Source organism: Podarcis gaigeae, assembly GCF_964106915.1.
Source record: "Podarcis gaigeae genome assembly, chromosome: 8".
NCBI classification, from domain to species: domain Eukaryota; kingdom Metazoa; phylum Chordata; class Lepidosauria; order Squamata; family Lacertidae; genus Podarcis; species Podarcis gaigeae.
In genome coordinates, this window is record NC_139684.1 from 74898961 (window position 1) to 74908214 (window position 9254).

Sequence of the window (9254 nt, forward strand, 5' to 3'; positions counted from 1 at the left end):
TTTAATTCTTTCTTTTTTTAAAATTTTATTAAAGGTTTCAACCTAATATACCATCAAATTCAAACTAAACTAAAGAGAACAATAAAAAAACAAACATCAAACTGAAAAAAAACTGGAGAGAAAAAATAAAAACACAATAATAATCCTCATACAATCCTCATAAAACACAAAATTATAAATATACCTATGTAGCGCTCAGTCACTGTTATATCTTAATCTTCACACATACAGAGAGTTGAATCATCCTTCCTCCCACCTGAGAGAGCTCCCCCTTCCTTAGTCTCCCCCTGAGAAAAGCCACTCTGACCTGCCTCTCATACAGCCCCCTTCCTCTTCTCTCTGTCAGCCCCCTGCACGTGTCTTCATTTATCACAAATATAATTTTTTGGACATTAAGAACACTAGTGAATACCACTAAGAGAGCCACCAAAAATCAAAGATCACACAAGAAACCCAATCCAAAAGAAGAGAAAGAGAAAGTAGAGAAAGGTTAAAAAGAAGAAATACTACCATTTCCCTATTTGCCAATTGTGAATATAACTGTTATTCATAGTATTTAACACATATACTCCAGAGCAATTCTAGCTGTAAGTAAACATGTAGTTATTGTGTTGAAGAAATTCACTTTATTCTTCCTTCTCTCTTTCGCACAAATTCCAGTGTTTTTTTTTTCTTTCATAGCATTGCAGGTTTTTCTGCCCTGCGCCGCAGGCCTCTTCAGCTTTTCCAGGCAATAGTCCACCCAGCTCCTGCCGTGGTTTTGCCGGTTGCCATAAACCCGTAGATCCGAACTTGCGGTACGACTGCCTCACACAAGCTCGAGTCTGTGGGTATGTGTCGACCTTGGCCAGGACTTCCAGACACGCTGTTGCACCCGGACCTTCTCTCTAGTGTTGGGGCTTAGATAAGGACCCCCCAGAAAGTTGGCGAGAGCTGATGTCCCTGCAGCAAAAGCAAGCAGTGTGACAACTTCCAGATCCCCGTTCTCTGGAATCATTCAGCTGAAAGGGCAGAGGAGAGCACAAAACGTGGGAATTTAGCTTCCCAAGAACCTCAGCTTTTGTTTATTGTATTTTTTTTAAAAAAAGAGCAAGATCCTAGTCCATATGCATCTAAAAAAAACACATGCTTGGAAGTGTGTGGCGATGCCTGCTGAAATTCCAGAATCCAGAGAGGTTGTTGTGTAAGATTTTAGTGAATGGGGGCAGACAGGCCTTCAAGTGCCCTACATAGCTCCACGCTGCTCCCTATGTTAAGCAAATCCAGATTCAGTGGTGCAAAAATTAATAACAATTATGATGATACTTTATAAATAGAATAAATTATGCAGAGGAGAAACAGCGAACGTTTGCCCTACTGGCTAGTTTAAACAGGTTGCAGCATTTGGACTGCCTGGGAAGATATTTTTCCTTTTGTTTTCAGCAAGCAGTTGGCACAGCCCTGCCAGCCAGCCCCATGACCAGCACCAGCAGTTGGCAGGGCTGGCACCTGCCAAACCCCAGAAGCTGCTGCAGACCCCCTCGCCAATCCTCCCTGCTAGGGAATTTGCGATCTCCCAGGCATGCGAGTTACTAGATCTTCGTTCCGATTTATAGGCACAGATTTTGTAAATGCTGCCTAGAAGCAACAGCCTTTGCCCCAGAAGCCTCTTCCCTGTATCTCATATGCTTTGAGGCTGCCTGTGATGATGCAGGGATAAGGGAAAGCCTGATTTTGGACCAGAAGGATCCCTAAGGGCCTCTTATCCAAAAGCCCATGAAAACCTGAAGCCAGGTCTTCTCTCTCTTACATATAGCTGGGTGGAAGCCAAGCGTATCTGAGAAGAAAACCCATTCTATTTCCTCAAGGCAGTAGGTTTCTATGATCTTAGAGGGGGCGAAATTGGCCTCTATCTCTTTGGTGGTAGGGCTGTGTGAAAACCTCTGTCTCCTGCAGCTGGACTTCCTCCTAGCCAACGAATGGCTGGTGTCTTCAATCTGCGGCGCAGCTTGTCTCCTCCTGCTGTGGGTCCTGCCACATTTCCAGACGAAACCTGGTTGGGAAGCTTTCTCTGCTCCTCCTCCTCCAACTCCTGCTGCGTGGCCTCGTGTTGAGGTAGTAGGTTGTATGGTTTAGAATAACACCACCAGGAGATAACTGTACAGCCTCCTAGCTTTCCCTGGGGCAACGCCACCATCCGAGTTGGTCCACTTGGCAGCGGGGCGCCAGCCGCCATAAGGGTGAGTAGTGAGCAAGGTGGCTCCCTGTCGCCGGAAGCGATTTGGTTTAACCTCCGAAACTCCCTGTTGTAGTTTTCACATGGGGTGGGGCACCGGAAGGCGAGCCACGCGCCTAAAGCTGTAGACCGGCTTCACAAGACCTGGAAATGGTTTGAGAGAGGCTCCTCTTTGTGTGGTGCAACACACACACACACATTTATTTCGTCTACGCACCTATTTGGTTGGAGGAGAAAGTTGCACGCCAGCAGCGACCCCTCTTTGAAATGTCCTTCTTTTAAGGGGGGCTGCTGTTTGTGCATTGCCAAAAAGGAGGGGACAGATCTGCATAAAATGTGCACCTGCTAATTCATATGGATAGGTGCAAATGTAGAAGCAAGCACTGCAGTTTAAATGGAAGTTAAATGCATTTGACCCTACTGTGGCATAGGGGGAACGAAGTGACTCGTGTGTCTTCTCAGTCCACTTTCTGGGTACTGCTAACTTACAGGAGAAGTGGAAAAGACCCTCCTGCCCACCCTTAACTTTGGCTTTTCATCTTTAAACCATACTTGGTCCAGCCAGCCTTTCAAGCAGAGAACTGTTAGCTGTAAATTATTATCATTATTACTGTTATCAGCAAACAGATATAGAGTTTAAAAACAAAAACCAAGCAAAAGACATTCAGGAGCATATTAAAGGTAAAGGGACCTCTGACCATTAGGTCCAGTCGTGACCGACTCTGGGGTTGCGGCGCTCATCTCGCTTTATTGGCCAGGGGAGCCGGCGTACAGCTTCCGGGTCATGTGGCCAGCATGACTAAGCCACTTCTGGCGAACCAGAGCAGCGCACAGAAATGCCGTTTATCTTCCTGCCAGAGCGGTACCTATTTATCTACTTGCACTTTGACATGCTTTCGAACTGCTAGGTTGGCAGGAGCAGGGACCGAGCAACAGGAGATCACCCCGTCGTGGGGATTTGAACCGCCAACCTTCTGATCGGCAAGCCCTAGGCTCTGTGGTTTAATCCACATACTTCCATCCAGTGTTTTCTCGAGGGTTGCAGGTACAGCATTCTTCAGCCGCCAAATGGCTGGGTGAATGGGGATGTTTTCAAATTCCTCCTGAAAGTTAATAATGAGGGAGGTAGGCACTCCTCACTAGGATACATGGCAACCCTATATCTTCAGAAATCTTGGGGCCGGAGGCAGACATCTTTCTCTAGGTTCAGAGGCTGGAGAGGTTGCTGAATACAATTTTCAGTGGTCAGGAATGAAGATCCAGTGCCTTGCAGGACTCCTTGTGGCTAGCGGAAACCGCACGATTAAAGACTCAAGATTGCCGATTCTGCATAATGCGTTATGTAGAACAAATCTGCAGGTTTGCGTGACAGTTGCCTTTCGGTGCAGGCCATTGTTTGTGTAAATCACACAACCGGCTGGAACATGCTCAGTGGTCTTCTGGTGTGAGAGTGTGTTGCGTCCGTACACATATAGTTTGGTGTTTTTTTTTCATTTGTGTTAAAACATGTGTATTGTGCAGGAAGCTTAAAGACAAAGATTCTGCAGGTGCTGACCTGCAAGGGATGCCAGGCTTCTGGGGGTAAAAGGGTTTGAGAAATGGAGCTGACCTTGGAGAGGAAGTGGGGAAAGGTGGGCAAGGTGGATGTCTGGAGCAGCTGTAAAAAATGATACTGAGCCTAGGAGAAAGACAGGGGAAGGCGTGCAGGTGCTGGAGATATATTTGTTGCGTCTTCATCTTGCCCTTCGCCCAAGGGTGGCATGCAAGGCCTTTCCAGATGGGAAAGAATGGCGCCGTCTCTTTATGTGAGGTGCTCAAATGCTATGTGCTGCGCAAGCAACATGGGAGCAACAGATGGCTTTGTGAGTCACATTAGGGGAAACCAGAGGGCACTGAAGAAGCCCGGGACCACATATGAGGAGGCAAGTTCATGCCTGGCCTTAAGGGCGTGTGAAGATGTCCGCTGTGCATGTTGCCCCTTGCGCTAAGTTGTGGTGAGGCACATCACGACCTTTCTGCTGCCCCCTGTGTTCACCCCTTGTGTTCACTCAATTGGGCAGAGAAGGATTTGTGTTACGTTCCCTTGGCAGTGGATGAGCAAAGTAGAAGAGATTCTGTGTGCAGGACTTAGGTGTATGTGTGTGTAAAGGGGGTACTTATTCCAGATAAATTATTCTGCAATCTTGTTTTATTTTAAAGCATGATCCTGGGGGAGTGACCTTTTGGTTCTGCGCACATGGAGGGCAATACGCATTTACAGAACCACAGGAATACGCAGATCGGGTTGTGTTTTGTAACCTTTGGGAAATAGTGTGTGGTCTGAAGCAGCTCTTTGTTTTACTGCTTGAATTGTCCTTGTTTGTGCTGTGAGCGACTGTCTGGCGTGGTGTGGAAGCTATATTCTGAGATGTAGCCTTTGTTAGCAACACAAAGCCCTTGCAAAAGCAATGCATGGAGTTGGGAAGTACCAATTTATTTATGTTTTAAGGGTTGTACCTGTGGGCACTGGGCCTGCACTTTTTGGGGCGGGGGCAGCTGCCTGCATGGGAGGGGCTGCTTCATTCGCAGACGGGCCATTTGCCTTGCGCCTCACGTGCCGTTGTCTAGGTACGTACATGCTTGTGGTGCATCTGTGCTTCATGCGTACACTTAATGTGTAGAGCGTGTGTATTTCAAACGTGAACATGGGGGTGCATGTCTCTCTGGGGCAGACCAAAGGTCCCTTGTCTCCAGCGTTCGGTGCTCAGCAACGATCATGATAGTGCGGGCCATGCCCATTTGCCCCATGTAATTTAAGATACACTGCCCCTGAAAATGGAGGAACCATTCCTCTTGCACGGATGGTTCCGGCTTGTGCCTTGCGGCACTTTTTTTGTCATTTTCACGCGAAGCAGCCATGCGTGGCTGGCATGCTCTTGACTTGTGGCGGGCCATGCAACATGGCATGTCTGGCTCTTGGTCCATGTGGTGTGGCTTGCGTCCTTTGCCTTGCATTTGCCAGCCGCGTTGTGCCGCGCTGCACGCTCTTGTCCGATGGGCGCAGAGTGTGGCGTGGGTCTGTTTGGGCTCAGCCCCACCTGCCTAGCTCACCTGCCGCTTATTGTCTCGGTTTGCTGCCATTTGAATTTTTCCCAGCCAGCTCCCTCCCTCCCTCTCCGCCGCTCCCTCTTCTCCCCTCCTTCCCTCTCTCACTCTCTCTCTCTCCCCGCCCTCCCTGCCGTCTGGATCCAGGCAAGTCTGATAAAGTTCCATTCCAGACAACAGCCGCATTGCGTTGCTACAGCATAGACAGCGGCCCAGGGAGAGAGAGAGAGAGACATACAGCCAGAGCTAAGCGATGATGGGGAGGAAGAAAGAGGAGAGCATCCGTCAATAGGCACAACCACCCGTGAACCACAGCCAAAGCCAAGGATGGAGGATGGCAAGCGAGGAGGGCAGAAGGAGAAGAGGACCAGAACAGGTTAACCTTCCCTGCATGGGGAGTTCACCAGCCCTGACCTGCGGGGTGGGAGAGGGAGGGAATTGGCAAGGGAATAAGGAGGACCAGGATGGAGGCTGGAGGAAAGGGGCTGGGTGGGTGAGTGCAAGAAACAGGCGATGAAGAATAAGGGGAGGGGAAGGGGCTGACACAGAGCAACAAGGAGGAGAGAGGCGATGAGGCAGAGGTGCTGGAGAGGATGGTGGGGGGACAGGTGGCATGTCAGGGGCAAGAGGGAGAAGGGGAGATGGGTCAGCCTTTGCGCACAAAGCTTGGGTGGTGAAGGGGATTGGCAGGTAGATTGATGACCTTAAGTTTGATGGTGAGGAAGGGGGGAATGTGTGGGGTTTTTGTGTGGGAGGAGGCGACTCACCTTCCTTAGAAAGATGAGAAGCCCCGATAGCTGTGGAATGCTAAATTTCCATCCTGCCTGCCCCCTCCAGGGGCAAGTGGAAGCAAAGATGAGAACAGAGAGAAGCACTCTTTCTCTGGGGTTCAACAGTTGCCACCTGGGGCATCTCTCTTGTTCTCTCTCTCTCTCTCTTTCTTTCATATGTCATGTGTGTCTTTCTCCAAGGAAGGCGAAATGCATGCGCAGTGTCCCCATCACTCCCACCCAGCCAAACCAACCGGGGGTTTCTTAGAGAGGTCCCAGCTGCTACCATCCCTGTGGGCACTTCCTGACATAACACACCCGTGGACCCATGACCTCATTGAGGGATCCAATGCATGACCCCCCCCCCCAAAAAAAAACATTGCCTCCCCCTACTCCAAAATACAAGATGGACATGCTGTATGCGCATTGGAATGATTCATGTGCGTGCACACATGCCTCGGGGGCCACACCCACCCAAGGGATTCCCATCCTCAGATATACACAAACCTCTTTTGAAAACACTATTGGGTTCTTCTCTCAGGGGGAAAAATGCACACACAGAGAGGAAGAGTCCTCCAGGACTGGTCGAGGAGGGGGGAAATCTGCATGTGAGGGAGCTGGGTGTGGGTGGGTGTGGGAACAGAAAGACTGAGATAGCGGTTCTTAAGGTTATTCGTCACAGATCGCCTTCCGTTGTGTGCATGTATAACTACTGTTTGTGTGCGGTAGGGTGAGCCGGATTTGGCAAGTTGAAAGCAATGGGAATTACGTGGCACAAGTTCCGTATAACAAGGAGAGAGGGGTGTGTGTGCCATGCCACATGCGTGTGCCATGAATCAATCCATTGTGCACCACGGAGGCAGCATGCTTGAAAGGGGCAGCTTGGCAGAGGTCTGTGAGTGCACGGAAAGAGGGTATTGTTTGCGGAGAGGATGGCGTGGTTTGCGGGCAGTGGTATCAATGTCAAGGTGAATGCATGAAAGAGATCTCTGTGCGGAGAAACACGTGTGAGCCTGTGTGTGCCCGGGGTGTGAGTGCGAAGGAGCAGGCAGGCGTGTTTGCTGTGCATGCCGTGGCTGCAAATGTTCAAATCCTTGGTATTCCTTTGGACAGAACATGCTCACATAACACAGACCCCAAGCACAAGTATCTGTTGGGGAGTTGGACCCTGTCTCTGCCTGGAGTGTCTGCATCATAGCATGTTTGGAAGATGACTGGTATCCAGCACAGTCTTGGGTTGAAGGAAGTTTGGTGTATGTGTGCCTGTGTGTGTGTGTGTGTGTGTTGTGCTTACATCATGAATTGGCCGTAGAGAGATTTGTGTACGTGGTTGCTGGCTTTGGGGAGGCTGGTGGAGTTACCTGCAGATGGTTTGGGTTGTCCATTAGATGTACTTTTTGGAAAACACAAATGTGCTGGTGCAGGTGTCTCTCCTATTGTATCACAGAGCCCTTCGTGATGTGGCTTTTGGCTCACCTTGCCCAACGCCTGCACCCAGAGACAGCAACAAGAAACACACCCTGACCAGGTGAGTTGGTGGGTGGGGAGAAACACCCTTTTGTGTTCAAGGATTGGGCTCCAGATCTCCCTCAGACTTGACTGGTTATGCTTTTCCATGCGGCCCTGATCAGTGTCCCTCGCCTAACCCAGCGAGTCTCCGTGGCGCTGCTCCCTGTGGACTTCTCAAAGGCCACCAAGGACTGTTTCACATGATGGCTGCAGTCAGGTGCCCACTGCTTCTTTCGGCTTGTGGGTCAGCCGATGTGCTCGCCCCGAGCAGACGCTGCCACTTTCTCACGTCGCCTCAGATCAATGCCCATTGGCAGCAGACGAGGCAGACAGCTTGCCACAAAATCAGGGGCTGAAACAGCGGCCACGAGAACCACAGTTGTGGAGACTCAGCCCTGAGCAAGCTGCTGGTTTTCCGTGAGGAGGGCAGTCTGTGCCTTGGTGGGCTGGGGGGGTGGTCCTCTCACACAAGGGCTGAGTTCAACAGGGCCCCAGAGCCTCTCTTGAACTTTCTGGGCAAGCACATTTCCCTGACTTGAAGCCTACCCAGAGATTGAGCCGGCCAGAGCAGTCAGCCCCCTGACTGCATTGAAATTCACTTCACCATTTGCAGCAGCAGGGGGACAGGCGCAGTTCTGTGTCCTCTGGCATATGCTGGAACATTCCAGAAATGTAGGCCCATCCCTTATCCAGAGTGTAAGGGAGTCTCTCTGGAATCTTAGCAGGAACTAAGGCCCAAAATGCAGAAATGCCAAGAGCACAGCGGGCACAGGCTGAAGCTGTCCCACCTATAATATGCTACCCAATATTGAGGTTGAAACATCCCGGTGGCTTCTCCTTGCCCACCCACTTTCCGCAAACTTCTCAACTGGCACTTATCAAAATGGAGATCAGGCCCAGGCTTTTCTCCAAATTGAAAGCATCCTTTAGAAAGCTTTCTAAGAAAGGCGCCCTTCAGAACTTCCAAATTTCCCACAATAGTTCTTTTAATTAAATGTGTCTTTCCTAGCCTGGTTTTGTTTTCATATTTGTTCAATGCTTTAAAAAAAAGAAACAGCTTATATCCTCCCAAACAGCCTTCCCTCTTTTTAAAAACGCTTTTTTAAGATTCCACTTCTTATTTAGAAACTGGCTTGAAGCTCTCTTTTGCCTTCTCGAGTTCACATTACCTGTTCTCAGTGTGGTTCCCCACCACCACCACCACCACATTCTCTGCCCTTTTGTGATTGTATTTTCTTCGGGGCACACCCTTTTGGTTGCACGTAGTAAAACTCCCACCTTTCTTGGGGGGGTTGCATTTTCCTGGGTCCATTTTCAGCAACTCTTGGCTGTAACACATTACAAGTGGGATGGGAAACCTGTGTCCCCCAGATGTTGCCAGACTCCACCTACCACCAGTCCCCCACCAGCCTGGCGTGACAGGAGCTGTAGTCCAGAAGTATCTGGGAGGCCCACACATTCCCCCCATCCCTATTACTCCTGCGGTGCTCTGCCCTGAAAATGGTTAGCTGCTGTAGAGCATCTGTCTTCAGTTGGTGGTTTGGGTCACGGCTTAATCCAAGGTGGGTTGCAACAGGAGCACTTCCCATTGTGCAATTGTATGGTAAAAGATTAAGAAATGGGTCCTCAAATGCATGTTTGAGTTACAAGTGCGTCCTGGGTCTGAAAAGGTGGGA

At 49.7% G+C, this 9254-nt stretch overlaps 1 long non-coding RNA gene across 1 annotated transcript; it reads left to right on the forward strand.

Moving 5' to 3' along the window:
* Positions 1-668: 668 nt before the first annotated feature.
* On the forward strand, positions 669-8632 carry LOC310851274. The gene is made up of 2 exons (XR_014567680.1): positions 669-830; positions 1936-8632. It is a non-coding gene; the product is annotated as an uncharacterized lncRNA (long non-coding RNA).
* Positions 8633-9254: the final 622 nt, after the last annotated feature.